The sequence below is a fragment of the Halichoerus grypus genome, chromosome 13 (assembly GCF_964656455.1).
Source record: "Halichoerus grypus chromosome 13, mHalGry1.hap1.1, whole genome shotgun sequence".
NCBI lineage: Eukaryota > Metazoa > Chordata > Mammalia > Carnivora > Phocidae > Halichoerus > Halichoerus grypus.
This window is the reverse complement of record NC_135724.1, coordinates 78,998,934-79,016,598: the sequence shown is the minus strand read 5'-3', so window position 1 is coordinate 79,016,598 and position 17,665 is coordinate 78,998,934. Positions and strand designations below refer to the sequence as shown.

The 17,665-nt window shown below is 48.7% G+C and overlaps 1 pseudogene; it reads left to right on the top strand.

Moving 5' to 3' along the window:
• Positions 1-1,225: 1,225 nt before the first annotated feature.
• On the top strand, positions 1,226-1,405 carry LOC118522702 (U2 spliceosomal RNA; annotated as a pseudogene).
• Positions 1,406-17,665: the final 16,260 nt, after the last annotated feature.

Here is a 17,665-nt window from a genome sequence, read left to right as displayed (position 1 = left end):
AGGTTTGCCAGTTTTGTCTTATCTTTTAAAAATATATATACATTTTAAAGATTTATTTGTTTTTAGAGAGAGAGAGTGAGCATAAGCGGGAGGGGCAGAGGGAGGAGGGAGGATTTCAAGCAGACTCTACGCTGAGCTTAGAGCCTGGCACAGAGCCTGACGCAGGGCTTGATCTCACCACCCTGAGATCACAACCTGAGCTGAAACCAAGAGTCGGATGCTTAACCAACTGCACCACCCAGATGCCTATACATACATTTTTTGTTTGTTTGTTTATGTATGTAATCTCTACGCCCAACATGGGGCTCGAACTCATGACCCCAAGATCAATAGTCACATGCTCTATTAACTGAGCCAGCCAGGTGCCCCTGCTTTATCTTTTTGAAAAACCAGTTCTTAGTTTCACTGATCTTTTTTATTGTTCTTCTGGTCTCGATTTCTTTTATTTCCATTCTGATCTTTGTTCTTCCCTTTCTTCTGCTAACTTTGGGCTTGGTGCCCTTGAGATAATAGAGTTAGGTTGTTTGAAATCTATTTTCTTCTTTGTTTTAGGTTTTAATTTATTTATTCATTTTAAATAATCTCTACATCCAATGCAGGGCTCAAACTCATGACCCCGGGATCAAGAGCCTCATGCTCTTCCGACTGAGCCAGCCGGGTGCCCCTTGCTTTCTTCTTTGACCCATTGGTTTTTCAGGAGTGTGTTGTTTAAGTTCTACACATTTGCAGATTTCCTCTGCTTTCTTCTTGCTGGTTTCTAATTTTGTATCATTGTGGTCAGAAAGGATACCTGGTATGATTTTGGTCTTCTTAATTTTGTGAAGACTTATTTTGTATCTTATCCCATAGTCTACCCCGGATAATGTTCTGTGTCCACTTGGGACGAATGTGTATTCTGCTTTTGTTGGGATGGAATATTCTATAAATGGCTATTAGGTCCACATAGTCTGAAGTATGGTTCAAGTCCAATTTTTCCTTATTGATTTTCTGTCTGGATGATCTATCCTTTGCTGAAAGTGGGGGCATTGAGGTCCCCTACTATTATTTTGTGTCTATTTCTCCCTTCAGATCTGTTAATATTTGCTTAATATATTTAGGTGCTCTGATGTTGGATGCGTGTATAGTTAGAGCTGTTATATCTTCTTGATAAATTGACCCTTATTCATTGTATAATGTCTGTCTTTGTCTCTTGTTAACATTTTTTGGCTTCAAGTTTATTTTGTTTATTGCTTCTCAGCCTTTTGGCCATGAGCAAGTGTAATATCTGTTCTCATCAGTTTAAGGTCCATTTTGTCTGGTAAATGTATAGCACTCCCCACTGTTTTTGGTTTCCACGTGCATGGGATATCTTTTTCCATCCCTTCATTTAAGACTGTGTCTGTCCTTAAAGCGGAGGTGAGTCTCTTGTCTGGCAGCATATGGTTGCATCTTTTTTCTTAAATCCATCCATCCACCCTGTGCCTTTGGATCAGTGAATTCAATCCAGGTTGAAAATGAAAGGATGGAAAAATATATTCTGTGCAAATAATAAGAGCAGGAGTGGCTATGCTAAAATCACACCAAATAGACTTTAAATCAAAAATAGATCACATAAGAGCTAAACTATATAAATCTCCAAAGAAAAACTTAAATCTTCACGTGGATAAAAATCTTCATGGTCTTGGATTTGGCTGTGAATTCTTGCATATGGTGCCCAAAGCCACAAGCCACAAAAGGAAAAATAATAGGACTTTATCAAAATTAAAATCTTTCATGCTTCAAAGAACACCATCAAGAAAGGTCTAATACAGGCTACAGAATGGAAGAAAATATTTGCAAATCATGTATCTGATAAGGCTTATTATCCAGAATATATAAAGAACACTGGCAACTCAACAATAAAATGTCAAATAACCAAATTTTTTAAACGAACGAAAGATTTGGATGTTGCTCCAAACAGGAGCGATTATCGATAAGCACTTATAAAAACATGTTCAAAATCATTAGTCATTAGGAAGATGAAAATTAAAACCACAGTGAGATACCATGCCATCCATACTAATATGGATATAATTAAAAACAAACAAACAAACAAACAGACAAGTTTTGGGAATGATGTGGAGAAGTCAAAACCTTTATACATTGCTGGTGCAAATATAAAAAGGAAAATAGTTTTTGGCAGTTTCTCAAAAAATTAAACACAGAGTTACTATATGACCCAGAAGGTGTGCATGCCCAGGAGAAAAAAAAAACTTGTACATGAGTGTTATGGCAACACTATTCATAATAGCCAAAAGGTGGAAATAACCCAACTGTCCATCAACTGATGAGTGGAAATACAGAAGTATTCTATCCATACAATGGATATTATTTAGCCATTTCAAGAGTGAAGTATGGATATGTGCTACAACTTGGATGAAACTGGAGTACATTTTGCTTACTGAAAAAAGACACAAAAGGCAATACATTGTTTGGCATTTATATAAAATGTCCAGAATAGGAAAATACATAGCGACAGAATGAACCAGTGCTGGGGGGTATGGGGCAGAGAGAATGATATTGACTGATAATAGGTATGGGGTTCCCTTTTGGGGTGATGGAAATGTACTGGGATTAGACACGATTGCAAAACCCGAAGATACTAAAAACCACCAAACTGTACACTTTAAAAAAGATCAATTTATGAGATGTGAATGATATCTGGATAAAAAAGAATATGACTTAGCATTTGTATGGTTATTTTTTTTAAACATTTGTATAGTTTGTCTCTCAACATAATGCATCAAATAAAGTACAGTTGACCCTTAAACAACACAGGTTTGAACTGTGAGGGTCCACTTATTTTTTTTTTTTTTTTGAGAGACAGTGAATGAGCACAAGCAGGGGGAGGGGCAGAGGGAGAGGGAGAAGCAGGCTCCCCGCCGAGCAGGAAGCCTGATGCGGGACTCGATCCCAGGACCCTGGGACCATGACCTGAGCTGAAGGCAGATGCTTCACCGACTAAGCCACCCAGACACCCTGGATTTTTTTTTTTTTTTGATAGAGTACTGTAAATATATTTTCTCCTCTTTATGATTTTTCTCAATAACTTTTTTCTCTAGCTTACTTTACTGTAAGAACACAGTATATAATACAAATAACACACAAAATATGTGTTAGTTGACTATGTTAACGATAAGGCTTCTGGTCAACAGTAGGCTATTAGTAGTTAAGTTTTGGGGGAGTCAAAAGTTATACTTGGATTTTCAACTGCACGGGAGGTCAGCATCCCTAACCCTTATGTTGTTCAACGGCCAACTGTACAGTGATTTCTCTTGAGTCAACTTAATGTTGGAATTCCCACATCGAGGTCAATGGAGTAGCTCATAGGGGACCCTGTGTGGCCCGAGCCCATTTTGCCTACAGGGGCCAGCAGGTATATTTTCTTCACTGAAGATCACTCCCCACGTGTATCTTTTGTTTGAATTCATTCTTTCTTTTTGTGTTCCTGAAGCAAGGTACTGGGAAATGTATGCACAATAAGGATAGTTATTTACATCTTCCTGGCAAAAGTATTAATAACATACTCCCAGATCAAACTTTGGCTCTCCGTATCACTAGCTGCCCGGGGAGCCACCTGAATCCAAGTAGGTCTCAGGAAGATGGATCTTGCAGTTTGGTGTGAACCTAAAATACCCCAAAGACTGATTATATATGGGAATAATAACTTTCTTTAGATGAGGCAAGTAGAAAGTCAGCACAACACAGTGACTGAGAGCATGGGTGCTGGCACCTGATGTCCTGAAGTCAAATCCCATTTGAAAGGCACATGTACCTGGGGAGGTTAATTAGCCTTTTTTTGTTTCTCAGTTTCCTGCTCTGGGATATGGAAATGTTAACAGGATCTATTTATTGGTATTACGTTACGAAGCTAAAAAATAAGTAAATACAAAACCTGGAGAAAAAGGATTGATGCTTTATAAGTTCTAGCTACATAAGTGTTCAAATAGGAGACGTCTGGAAAAATAAGCAAGAAAGGTAGTACTGGTCACCTCTAGAGAGGGCATGTGGAGGGCTGCAAGACGTAGATGGAAACTACATGGACATGTTTCAGAGCTCATGGAAAAAAATCTGTCACTTCCTGTGATGCTCACATCTGCACTGTGGGGTGGGCAGAGTAGGGGCTCTTTATTATTTTATGGTTCAGGGCACAGACATTTAGAGAGATTAAGTGACTCACTCAGAGTGACAGCACTAATGAGCGATGGTTCTGAGGCAGGGAATACAGATGCCTCTCTGGGGATAGAGATCCCTGATCACCAGGGTATGAGATCGTGCCCAAGCCCTTTCCCTCACTCCCTTGCGCACATCCTCCTGCCCCAAGGTTGCTGCGAGGAGACAGCTGGCCCCCTAAGGGGGTGTTGGCCCAAGAGAATGGCTCAAAACCCGACTCAAGTCCTGGCTCTATGTTTCAATCCCTGACCCAAAATACAATGCCTTTCCCCAGTGATGGACAGGGGTGGGGGTGGGGTGATCCAAACACATCTCCATCTCCCCCTCCCTTGCCCCCCAGCACTCGATGCTACTGCCTTGCTGGTGGTCAGGTGACCACCCGGAATGACTACTGGTCTTCTTGACTCCCAACTGTCTCAGAACCCAGGACATTCTAAACCAACTGCCACCTGACAGTTGCCCAGAGAATCAGCTTCATATTCAACTGACCAAACCTGGGTGATGAGCAGTTAACATTAGCTAGGAGAGGGGTCTGCCGGGCTGGTGCTCCGGTGGCTTAATGGATGAAGTCTACAAGCCTCCAGTATCTTGCTGACCAAGGATCTGACCCATCATCTGAGCAGCCAGAACTAAGGCGTGGCTGAGAGCTGGCAGGGGCTCCCTGGCTCTGAGTGTGCACCTTCCCTGCTCCTCCCTTCCTCCCCAACATCCAGTCTCTGCTGTACAAATTACGGTCACTCCCCTACAATCTGCTTACTGATTTTATACCCACAGTACCCTCAGTGGAGTAGTCAGTGGGGGTGATATTTGTGGTGCTACCCTGTTGTTTGGCCGGAAGTCCATTCTGATGCTGCTGAGGCACTGCTGGGGACGGCCACTACGTTTTCTTGAGCACAGATGATTTACTTGTGAATCCTGTGTTTGAATCCCTTTGACCTTCTCTTTTTATAACCTGAACCATGATCCTGGAAAGTACACTACCGTGGAGAGAAGGTTGATATGCAGCTGGGAGAAGACCCTAAGTGTGTTCATTCACTCCTAGGTCACAGTCCCATTCTCCTTGTTTACCCATGCCTGGGGAGCCCACTGAGTCTGAGCTGGGCTCAGAAGAGAGCTACTGCGATGTGGTGTGCCCTTACCACCCCCAGCAGACTGATGTGTGGGGATACAACTTCATTTCGTTGAGACAGTATAGAAAAGATAAAATAGGGCGCCTGGGTGGCTCAGTCGTTAAGCGTCTGCCTTTGGCTCAGGTCATGATCCCAGGGTCCTGGGATCGAGTCCCACATCGGGCTCCCTGCTCGGCAAGAAGCCTGCTTCTCCCTCTCCCGCTCCCCCTGCTTGTGTTCCTGCTCTCGCTATCTCTCTCTCTGTCAAATAAATAAATTAAAATCTTTAAAAAAAAAAAAAAAAAAAGAAAAGAAAAGATAAAATAGAGGACAGTGACCGGGAGCGCAGGAGCTGGTGACTGATGCCTGATATCCAATCGCACTAGGAGGCACACGCGCTTGGGAAAGTTACCCAACCCCTCTGTCCCCAGTTCCCTGTTCTGTGATATGGGGCCTACTTACTAGCATTATGCTATAAAGCTTACTATAAGAAAATCCAGATAGTGCCGAAGGAAAATGACTGTACCTTGTAAGTGATCCAGTATGACACATCTGGAAGAATAAGCAAGAAATGCAGGAGTGGCTGCCTCCAGAGAGGAAGCGTGGATGGCTACAGGACAGGGGCGGGTGGAAGGTGACCTTTCAGCCTAAACATAGGCATGATGCTTTACCACTTAGGGAGAATATCTGCTGCTATCTCCTGTGATCCCCATCAGCGCCCCGTGGGATGCACAGGGCAGGTGCCATCACCCATAGTTCCTGGCTCATGGCACTGAAGTTTAGAGATGTGACTTGTCCAGAGTCATAACACTGATGACAGGTGGATCTGGGACTGGCATGCAGGTGGTTCCCTGGGGAGAGAGATCCCCAAATCCCTCAAATCCTCTAGATTGTGTCCTGGACTCCAGACCAGGGGCTACCCTCCCTCCATTCCCTAAACTCTCCTCGTTCAGGACACGGGAGGTGCCTGCGACAAAGGGCACATGCCTGACTCAGCCTCCACCCATAGGTTTCAATCCCTGACCCAAAAGCTATGAAGTTTTCCTGCAAGAAAGCCCCTTGAAGGGTCAGGGGGTCCAATCTCTGTCCCTCCTCCCTCAGCATCTTCACACATAGCTGCCCGAAGTGAACTCTTGGGGGTCTGACCAGTGGTCTGCTTGGCCCCCAGACGACTCAGAGTCCAGGCATTTCCAAGCCAACTGCCCACATGACAGGTCTCTAGTGAATTAGCTTGGCCTTCACCCACCAACCCTGGATGAAGAGTTAGTGCTGATTAACGAGGACAGTGACCTGTTGCGCTGGTGTCTGGTGGTTTAATGGATGAAGGTGGCATATCCCCTGCTCTCTACTGACTACTGATCTGAGCAACTGTGTGAGCCTGGCCTAAGGCCTGGCTGAGGGTGGACGGGGGCTGCACTGTCTCTGAGTAGGCACCTTTCCTACCCCCCAATATGACAAAGTCTCTACAGACTTCTCATCCTTCTCTTAGACCCTGCAATGGCAGGGGAGAGAGTCCCATGTTGTCTCAGAGGGTCCCCTCCCTAGCCATAGCCTGTGACGCCCACCCAGGACTCTCCCTGAGAGTCCCCTAGACCCTCCTTCCCTCAGTCACCGAATGTTCATTTCACCAATCCAATGGTACTGTCCCTTCTCACGACTCCTCCAGGCAACACCCAAATGGCCAGTGACCCTGTCCACATCCACCACCACCACCCCCCCGGCGGAAATCCCACCGTGAGATCCCAGTGTCGCTTCTAAATCTCCCAAGTTTACACGGCTCCTGTTTGGTTTTGGATTTTGCCATCTACAACCAGAAGAGTTGACCCGTGATCTCCTCTCTCTTGCCATGTCCATGCTGGGGTGGCATCGAGAGTCTCCTGATAATGATGGGCGTGTGCCCTCTGTGTCTCTTCTCTGGGAGAGCGTGGAGGAGACTTGGCATTATTTCCATCTTCTATATTTGGTTGAAATCAGAAGAAGCCACGTGGGCTTCAAGTTTGCTTCCTGTGAAAATTTATATTTTATAGGCCTGGTTTTTAACTGCTGCTCACTCCACATATTGTACAGGGCACACATCTTAAGTGTACAGCTCTACGGTTTCTTATAAACCCGCCTGCGGCCAACCCCCAGGCCAGTATGCGGATCGGCTCCAGCCCCCTGACAGCCTCTGGTAGAAGGACGTCAACGTCATTACCAATTTTAGGATACAAGCATGAAATCAGCTACTCCATGAATATCCCAAGCACGACAATTATACATAATTGGCCCAAAAATATTTGTGGCACCGGCCTGGGATGGCAGTGGAGCCCCGGGAGAGCTGGGAGAAGGCAATTTCCACGACGGAAGCCTGGGGGCAGGGCAAGGAAGCTGGGAGAAGCTTCTCAGAAGCATTTGGGCTTTCACAGAGTCAACAGAGCACGGTGCCCACACGAATTCAGCGACTGCTACCTTTGCTTGCAGTGCTGTTCTGTTTTTGTGTTTCATTTTACATAAGAAGGTTTTAAAGATAAAACTCGCAGGAGATAAATTCTGCTTCATGTGAAAGCATTAACTGTAATGCTCCCCCATTAACTGTAAAACGTCTCCCTGCACTGTTAGCTGGCTGGGACCAGAGGGGCCACAGCGGGGCAGACCTTGGTCCTTGGCCTCCTGTCCCGTTAAACTTCCAGACACGTTGCAAGTCCAGATGCTCTGAGGCCCCAGCCCACACCTGCAGGGCGGTCCTTCCCACGTGTCTAACAAGCATCTGCGGCACAGAGGTGCTGGGCTCCCCGGGGAAGCACAGAGGCCGAGGGAGGAGGGCAGCCTGGGGTGGGTGTGCAGGACCCAGATGGCTCCTCAGGGCTTGGAAGGTGACCTTAGGTCCCCAGGTCCCCAGCGGTCAGATCCACAGAGCACCGGGCCTGTTTGCGGCTCTGAGGCTGAGGGTGATGTCTGTCTGCTGAGAGTGTAAGTGTCCTCCAGGAGAGGTGCGACCCGGGCCTGTGGCTGGGCAGCCCTCAAGCCACTGGTCCCCTGGACAGTGACCTGGAGCAGCAGAAAAGGGAGGCCCTAGACTCCAGGATGAAGAGCCTGAGTCCCACCCCTGGGCCTGTGAGGAGCAGGAGGTCTGATGACACAGGGTGGGAGAGCTGACGCTGTCCCCCACCCCACTTGTGGAAGGGCCCAGTGTGACACCTGCACCACCAAGGGGGACAGTTACCTGGAGGGCTTACCCCCTTTTCTCTTCATTATCCGTTTTTTGGTTACACCCCTACCAAACTTGCCTGTGCTTGTTAAATTTTTTTTTCATTATACTATCATAGTAAAAATAGAAATTTTATAGTGATACTGTATTCCAACATGAAAAATTTACAGAACACACTGTTTTTCGAGTGTAATGAAACCAGATATATTTATGCTATTTAATTATAATACTGGAATAATAATAAGACCATTGCAATCCTGCCTCTTTAACCCATTCTAAATTAGCATTGCATTGAATTTCCTTCAATTTTTGTTTTGTGTTCAATTTTTACACGAACATGAAAAATCCATAGAACCTCAGCCTGGGAAACGGTGCCGTGAGGTGACCCAGGCCCTCTGCGGGTCTCCGCAGAGGCTGCGGGGCCCCCAGGGCGCAGGCATCTCCCAGCCGGGGTTGGATGCTGCAGTGTCCCCTACTTGAGCCCGGGCTGCCATGTGCCCTCGGGGCTAAGCCGCCCTGCTGGCATGAGAGGGAGCCCCGGGGCCCCTGTCCTTCTCACTTTTCCCGGGAGCCTGAACTGTGGAAGGTCAGGCCTCCTCACCCTCCCCCCGGGGTTCCCCCCAACACCTAGTGATTAGCTGTGGCTACTCCCTATTGACCTTGGGGAATTGGGAGGGCGCGGTGGGTCCTGCAGAGCAAGATGTTGAACACCTCCAGAGGTGCTCTTCACAAAGAACACAATGTGACCCACACCTTCTGGGGCCCGAGCACACGGTGGCCCTGTGGGGACCGATGGAACTCCCCTCCCAATAAGGAGCCATGGGAGGCTGCCGCCTGGCCACTTCAGGGCCTCTATGGAAGCGGGGTGGGGGGTACCGTTCCCTGGGAAGATGTGCTCAGGGCATCCTTCAGTTCCCTGCATGGATTTTTACCACCGTCTCTTTTCCACTTTTGTGTCACGTGCCATAGAGGTTACCCCAGTGCTCTGCCCTGGGCTGTTCTGATCCCAAAGTGCCAAAGACAAAGTTAGGGAAGCAACTTGTTGGCCTTCTGCTTTGCCTCCTATCCCCTCCACACTCCCATTTCCTCTTATTCTTCCCCTCTATCAGCTTTTACGTCCTTCACCCCCTCTCTTGAGCCCAGGATGAGAGAACTTGTGATAGCAGACTTCTGTGGGATCAGTCCTGACAGCTGGTGGGAAGAGAAGAATGGGGCATGTTCAGAGTCCCCTCCCCCTACCCGGGGCAGAAGAGCACAAAGTGGGGGGAGGGGCGCCCGGGGCAGATCAAGGCTTCCGGAGCCCCTCCAGCAGTGCGGGCCCAGCCCTTCTCATCTCACCCCCCCTCCCGGCTCCCTGCCCCCCAAGCAGGGCTGCTCAGCACCATTCAACGGTGCAGACCCAGGTCAGGAGCCAGGGTGATGCTAGGAGAGTGGAGAGGGGGGTATTGGCAGAGATTTTATAGACATTGGAGATGCAAGGACCTCCTGTGCCTGGATGGGACCAGGTCCTTCAGGATGGCAATCATCCAATCAGGCAACAGGAAAGAGCCCCCGAGGGAGCTCATGGGTAGGGAAGCGAGAAAATGAAAAGGAGATGACAGAGGAGATAAACTATATGCACAGTTTTGCTCCCTCTGTCCAGTCTTCAAAATCTGCAAAGTAACCCTCTGCATGGACCTTAGCAGGCATGGCCCAGGACAGGGTGGCCTTGGGAAAGGACAGGGGACAGTCAGGGTAGAGGTGAGCACTCAGGCTCACTGCTCTGGGGATTACATCCCTGACCCCGGAACTCAATGTGCCCTCAGCTCTGCAGTCCTCCTGGGACCATAATCACTTCATCTTTGTGATGAGAAGCGGGTCTAGGGTCTCTGGGCCCTTCCCAGCCCTCACATTTCATACCCGGGACCAGAAAGCAGCACCTGTCGTCCCATTCCTGCAAGATGCAGTCACTGTCCCCATGACTCTCTGGGCATGACATTGCCCCTCCTCCCTCTTTCCCTCCCTTCACAGCTTCCCTGCTTGTTTTGTCTCTTGAGTAAAGCCCATTTCCCTTCTCCTTGTCCATCTCCACCAATCTGATTCTCCAATATGGGAACAGAGGGGCACGATCAGAGGTGTATGCCAGCCTCCAGCTAACCGCACGATCCTACTCAGGAGGGACCGGCCATGGGCCCAACGGTGTGCTGGGCCCCTAGCGAGAGTGACAACCAACTCCAAATACTGAGTGACTGTCCTATGTCTGGGGTAACCCCAGGTTCTAGGGAGACATTTGAATTTCATAACAACCCCATAAGCTTTCTAAAGAAGAACACAAGCTTAGAGGTAATCTAACTCTTCCAAAGTCCCCCAGTCTATAGGTGAGGCGAGAGGAAATCCACAGCAGGTGCGCCCACATACACACCAGTGCCAGTTTGCCCTGAGACCCGACCCTGGAAGGACTGGGGGAGGCCCCGGGCAGGCCTGAGGGAAGGTCCCAGGGGGGTCCGTGACCCTGACAGGGGGGCAGGCCCATCGCTGTGTGGCTGGAGCAGCGGGATCAGTCAGGAGCAGGGACTCCGGCTCTGGTGCTCGGAGCCTCTGTCCTGGGCCTGGTCGCTCCCAGGAGCCCAGCTCGGCAGGACCGTGAGAGCCAGTGTGTGCGGCCAGCCCAGCAGCCTTCACACAGGCCTCTAGAACTCCCGCCGGCCAGGGAGGGACTCTGGGTGGCTGCACATGCGCCTCTCTCCAATGGAGCCCAGTGCAGGGTGGTGCAGGGAACGCCCCCAGGAGCGCACGGGGCGGGACCTGCGTTCAAGCCCCGCCCTCGCGTCAGGGCTTGGAGCGTGGGCGGGGCTCTGTGGCCAAGGGGCGGGGCTCTGCAAGCCTAGTGGGTGGGGCCACTTGGGGGAGGGGCAGGCACTCACCTTCCTGAGAACTAGCTCCCCGTTCATGTGCATGGCCAGGTTTCCAAAGTGCAGGAGCATCTGGTCGGTGGCCCGCTGCTGCTCAATGACGTCATCCCCGTAGATGGCCACGATGGCCCCGGGGGCGGACCTGAGTGTCCCCAGGGCCTCATGTACTGCCTGGAGCCCAAGGAGAACTGACAAATGGGCAGCTGCTGTGGGCCTGGCAGAGGGGCTGTTCACAGACCACATCTACCCCAGCGTGTGTCCGCCCCAGTTGGGATCTCAGGTTGATCCCTGTGCACATGAGAGCTAACAGGATCTGGTAGGGTGGGGATGTGCCATTTGAAGGGGGATCATTTCTCTCATTGAAGGTTTGCAACTGTGTCGGGGTCTTGTTGAAGGCTCTGTCTCCACAGAGGCCAGAGAAGGTCTGAGGCCCTGGAGGAAGAGCAGGTGACGCTGGGTGAGGCAGCCTGGCCTCAGCTGGAGGAGCAGGAACAGGGGAGCCCCTCTCTCTAATAACCTGCTGCTCATGCTTGTGTCTCTGAAGATTGGGTCGTCGAGAGAGGGGCCCAGGAGAGCTGTCTCTGAGGCTGGGAGTGTTCTGTGTTGTCAACATGCACTACTGGGCACCGGAAATGTGGCAGGTGTGACGAGGGATGGGAATGTTCCACTTCATTTGCTTTAATTAACTAAAACGTGAGCAGGCATGTCTGACTAGCAGCTGGCCCCTGGATAGTGCAGTTCTAGGATCCAAAGATGAGGAACATAGGACCTCCATGCCCTGGGGGTCCCCACAGAGGTGTTTGGTGGCCTGATCTGATCGCTCATTTGTCAGTTCTCCTTGGGCTCCAGGCAGTACATGAGGCCCTGGGGACACTCAACAGGAAGGTCAACACCCAGGTCCTAGAGGAATTCCAGCAGGGGCCCGCTTGTAAGCAGAGCTGAAGAGCATGACCTCGCACATCTGTGCTGGACGTAATCAGAGCAGCAGGGCAGGGGTGGGGGACACCTCACCATCCTCAGGAGCCCACACTTCTCTTCCTGATCCAGACAAGAGCCTGATCTAAACTCATCCCTCTCCTAGCATGAGGGAGAAGAGGTCTCAGGGTCTTCTGTCTCCAGCCAAACCCCGTAGTATGTTCCTTCTAACCCATGTCAGGCCTGGTTCCTCTGCTCTGCCTCTCACCGATTTCCAGGAAGGGAAGTGCCTGGGATGTCAGGGTAGATGGAATGACAACAGAACAGGAAGGAAGCTTCTCCCTGGAGATATTTGGGAAAATGTCCATGCTATTCTCAGTCTAGCGATCATGCCTGCATCGTGCTTCCTTCCCACTTAGAAGAAGCATAAATACAGTCCTGCCCTGTTTTACTGAGCTTCAGCTTCATCGCACTTTGCAGATACTGCATTTATTACAAGTCGGAGATTTGTGACAACCCTGTGTGGAGCAAATCTATTGGCACCATTTTTTCCAACAGCATTTGCTCACTTTGTGTCTCTGTGCCACATTTTGGTAATTCTCACAATATTTCAAAACTTTTTACTCTTGTTATATTTATTGTACTGATCTGGGGTCAGGGAATGCAGCTTACTGAGAGCTCAGATAATGATGAGCATTTTGTAGCAACAGAGTGTTCTTTATTTAAAGTATGGAACTTGTCTTTTTTTTTTTTTTTTTAAGATAGAAAGCTATTGCGTACTTAGCAGACCACAGTATAGTATAAATGTGGCTCTTCTGTGCATGAGGAAACAAACTCATTGGGCCCACTTTATTGGGATTTTTGCTTTATGCCAGGGGTCTGGGGCTGAGCCGCACTCTCTCGGAGTTGGGCCTGTAGCATTGCCCAGACGGCCGTGGCTGGGCCCCAGCGAAGATGCTGTACTGACCCTAACACCTGGGAATTCGTCCCCTCTCTCTACCCTCATGTGGCCTGTGTGCTCTTTTTTTTTTCCTTCTGCCCCTCTGTGTCTTTTCCCTCTTAAAGTCCAGTCCACAGCTCTGGACCCCATGTTCTCCCAGGGAATCCACTGTTCAGCTCTTTCTGGATTCCTAGAGCCCTCGCTCTTGGTATCACTTATTTTAACAATCACTCGCAGCCTGGGCCCCCTCAAGCACCCGGGGAAACTGTGTTGTAGAGATGAAGGATTCCTTGTGACAAGATGCTTGTTTATCAGGGAAATAAAAGTGTTGTTTTCCATCAAGCAGTCTTATTTTTTATTACATGCAGGAAATATTGACACCTGCAGGGCAATCAAGTTCAATTAAAGAGCATGTGTTTCCCACAGGAATCATGATCCAAAGGCTCCAAGTCATAATTTGCCTCACTGTGTATTTGTGATTACTAAAACAACTACCTTGACTCATTTCCTTGCAGAGGTCTACAGAATAAGGCAAGAACCTGTTTCATCTGGTAGGTCCTGCAGGGACGTGAGCGGCAATCCTCCCATCACATACTGAGTTTCTCTGGGCCTTGCAACACACCACCTCCCCTTCGACCTCCTGGGTGGGAAGCCAAGTGCCCACCCTGAGGCTCAGTCCCTTAAGAAGACCTTGTGGCTCTCTCTTCGTCTGACAGTGTTTCTTGTCCCACCACCCAGAAACCATGGCTGGCACAAGTGATGGGAGACTGACTTTGCACATGGGAAGGCCATTTCCTACTTTTGGCAGCAGTTTCTAGGGCTAAATATTAGACCTTGGTGGGTGAAAGGTGAATGAATGGGGCCAACTCTGCCTGGAGGTTCCTTCTCCTCAGATTCCCTCTAGAACCGGGTGTGGCGTGGGGCTGAACCTGGAGCCAGCTACCCCAGCTCTCCAGCTAAGAGGGGGAGGATTCTTTCTCAGGCTCCTTTAATCAAAAGGGTATGGGAACGTGAGGAGGGGCAGCAGGGAAGTATCAGTGGAGGAAATAACCCTTTGGTCCTGAAGTATCTGATGGAGAAAGGACTCTGGGATGCCTGTAGTCTTGGGTCTGTCAAGTGCCCCACAGAAGGAGGATTGGGAACAAGGATTTAAAATTATGACTGATGCCAAACCCAATGTAGAAAATTAGAGTCTCCCCCCTCCCAGGAAGTAGAGACATGGGAGAAGGTGCATGGGATTTGGGGTTAAAGGACCTTGTCTCAATGCCTAGCTCCCCATCTGCTGGTCATGCAACTCTGCACGATTCACCCACATTCTCAAGCCTGTTTTTTCTCATAAATCAAATAAATATAGCCCGAGAGACTTTTCTTGCTATATGATCAACCGAAATGCCACAAGGGGAACATAAAGGCCTACTCAGGGTTGAGATTTATTATGAAATGTAGTGGTTACTGACTCCATAATAGACTGAGCATCTGAATAAATGAAACCACACTTGAGATGGAATTGGTGGCCCAGAGGAGGGAGGTCTCCTTGCAGCCCTTTGCAGACCCAGCAGGAAGAGAAAGAAGCCCAGCAGCATGAAGGAAGATCTTCTCCTCCCCAGGCGACAGCCCAGCCAGTGAGACACAGTCACAACTGGGCCAATGAAAAGCTGCTACACTTGAAATCCCAGGTCACTGCGTTGGGCTTTTTTCTACAACAGCCTGCTTACCCCACCCACCCATTCCTCTATAAGGGAGCAAGTCCTCCTCTTTTTTCTCTGCAATTGCCCATGGTTGGCCGTAGCTTGCCTGTCCCTAGTTGCAATCCATCTGCTCTTCCTGAATAAAACCATTTTGCTAGTAAAATAACCAGCTGTTCTATTTCTGAGGCTGATAAGGGATCGTGAGACACAGTTTTATCCACTCAGAACCCTGGGAACATTTTCCTGGGTGGTGATGGTATTTTCTTCCCTTGCTTATTGAAGTGTGCCTGGCATAGAGTATATTGCCCAAAATTAAGGTTTACAAATCGATAAAATTTGATGTACATGACTGTACTGTAATGGGGATTCTCTTCGGTCTCCATCTCTGGTTCCAGGCACAGAGCTTCAAAAGTCTGTGGAATTCCCTGAAGGTTAAGATTGCCTTTGTTAAACTAGTGAGGGGGCTCATCGTGGGCCCCTAGATAGCAAAAGACCAAGTGTCTGATCAGGTGGTTGTAACGTTGAGCCAAACTGACCTCCAGGGACCCTCTCAGGTCTCACCTAGGTGTGTACTTTATAATAAAACTGAAATTGGAAGTTCCTCTGGGGAACTAAGAGGGTGTAGATGAACTTTCAGCACGTTGGTGGGACTGCTCATGCATTACTGGAGCCCAGCTTGCAGGAGAAATGCAAAAAAGGTCCTGGACACCAGGCTGGCGCTATGAACTCTTATTTGTCATTGTACCCAAGTTGTGTATCACCCAGGATTTGGGCATTTCCAGCGCTTGTGCAGAGAATGCTGTTAAATTCCAGTATAATGCCTCCTCAATCTTACTTGTGTGGGGTCAGACACCAAGGCATAACCCCAGCAAGGACAGAGGTTGGCCACGTTGACTTTCTTTTTGTCGCCAAATCTTAGAATCTGTGAGCTGACTGGAAGCATCTGAACTTTCGATGTGCTTTTTACATATCCCCCAGAATAGCTAAAATGAAAAAGTCAGAAAATACTAAATGTGGCTGAGGCTGGGGAGCAACCAAACTCCCTTCCACAGTAGCCATGAGCATCAGATGGGCAGATTTGGAAAACCCAAATACCCAATTTTTACATCAACATGGATGGAACTGGAGGAGATTATGCTAAGTGAAATAAGTCAAGCAGAGAAAGTCAATTATCATATGGTTTCACTTATTTGTGGAATATAAGGAATAGCATGGAGGACATTAGGAGAAGGAAGGGAAAAATGAAGTGGGGGAAATTGGAGGGGGAGACTAACCATAAGACACTATGGACTCAGAGAAACAAAATGAGGGTTTTAGAGGGGAGAGGTTGGGGGGATGGGTTAGCCCAGTATGGGTATTGAGAAGGGCACATATTGCATGGAGCACTGGGTGCTCTACCAAAACAATGAATCATGGAACACTACATCAAAAACTAATGGTTTACTGTATGGTGACTAACATAATAAAATTAAATTAAATTAAAAAAAAAGAAACCACAGTACATGAGAAAGTTATGTAGACCCTCTTTGTCTCACTCCCCTGTTCTGAGACGTTGAAATATGAATATGGCCTACCTATTAGTATTACGTTATGAGATTAACAATAATTAAACACAAGGGAAGCCTTAAGAAAAATAAATAAATGGTGTTTCATAATTGACCTAAGTGTTCAATCACTGAATGACGGCAGGAATAAGGTAGACGCTTGGGAGTGGTTGAATCCAGAGAGGGCATTTGGATGGCTCCACAGCAAGGGAGGATGGAAGCTCACTCTGAGCTTTTCCATGGGAATGATGGTTTAGAGCTCATGGACAACACCTGTTACCATCTCCTGTAATCCCCAGGTCAGCCAGATTGACGTGGGTGGGGGCAGAGCAGAGGTTGTAAGCCATATTCTACAGTGGGAGGCACTGAAATGTAGAGAGATTAAGCGACATGCCAGGAGTTACCATACCGATGAGTATGGGGTCTGGGACAGGAATAGAGTTGGTTCCCTGGGGAGAGACATCCCTGAACACCTGAGACCTGCCCAGGGCACCTGAGATCATGCCCTGCAGCCCTGAACCAAATCTCTTTCACAAACCCTCCTGCCCCTACTTGTCTGTGGGAGACAGTTGATGCACTGGACGAGGTGCCTGAGCCAACACACAAGCCCAAATCCTAACTAGGCTTCCAAACTCTAGGTTACAATCCGTGACCCAAAACACAAAGCAATTACCCCCAAGGGAAGCCCCTCTGAAGGGCCAGGGGAAGCCCAACTGTGGCCATCCTCCCCCAGCATTCACATTACCAGCTGTCTCCCGTGGAGCCTTCCCGGTGAACCGTTGACCACCCTTAGTGACCAGGAAGTGGTCTGCTCAGCTGCCAAGCTGACTCAGAACCCAGGACATTCCAAACCAACTGTCACATGATGGCTCTGCCAAGAATTAGACTCCTTTTACTGACCAACCCTGGCTGAGCAGTTAGTGTGAACTAACTGGGAAAGTGGCCACCTGGGCTGGGGCTTTGGTGGTTTAATAAATGGAACCTGTGACCTTCCATGTCTCACTGGTTGTTGATCTGAGCGAGTGTCCAAACAGCCTGGCTAAGGTCTGGCTGACAGCGGCTGTCGGCTACACTGGCTCTGAGTGGGCACCTTCAATGCCCCTCCCTTCTGATGAGTCACTCAGTATCCAGTCTTTACACTTTTCTCCTTCGCTAGATCCTTAAAGGGCAGGGGACAGTGTCCCATCTCCTCTTAGAGAG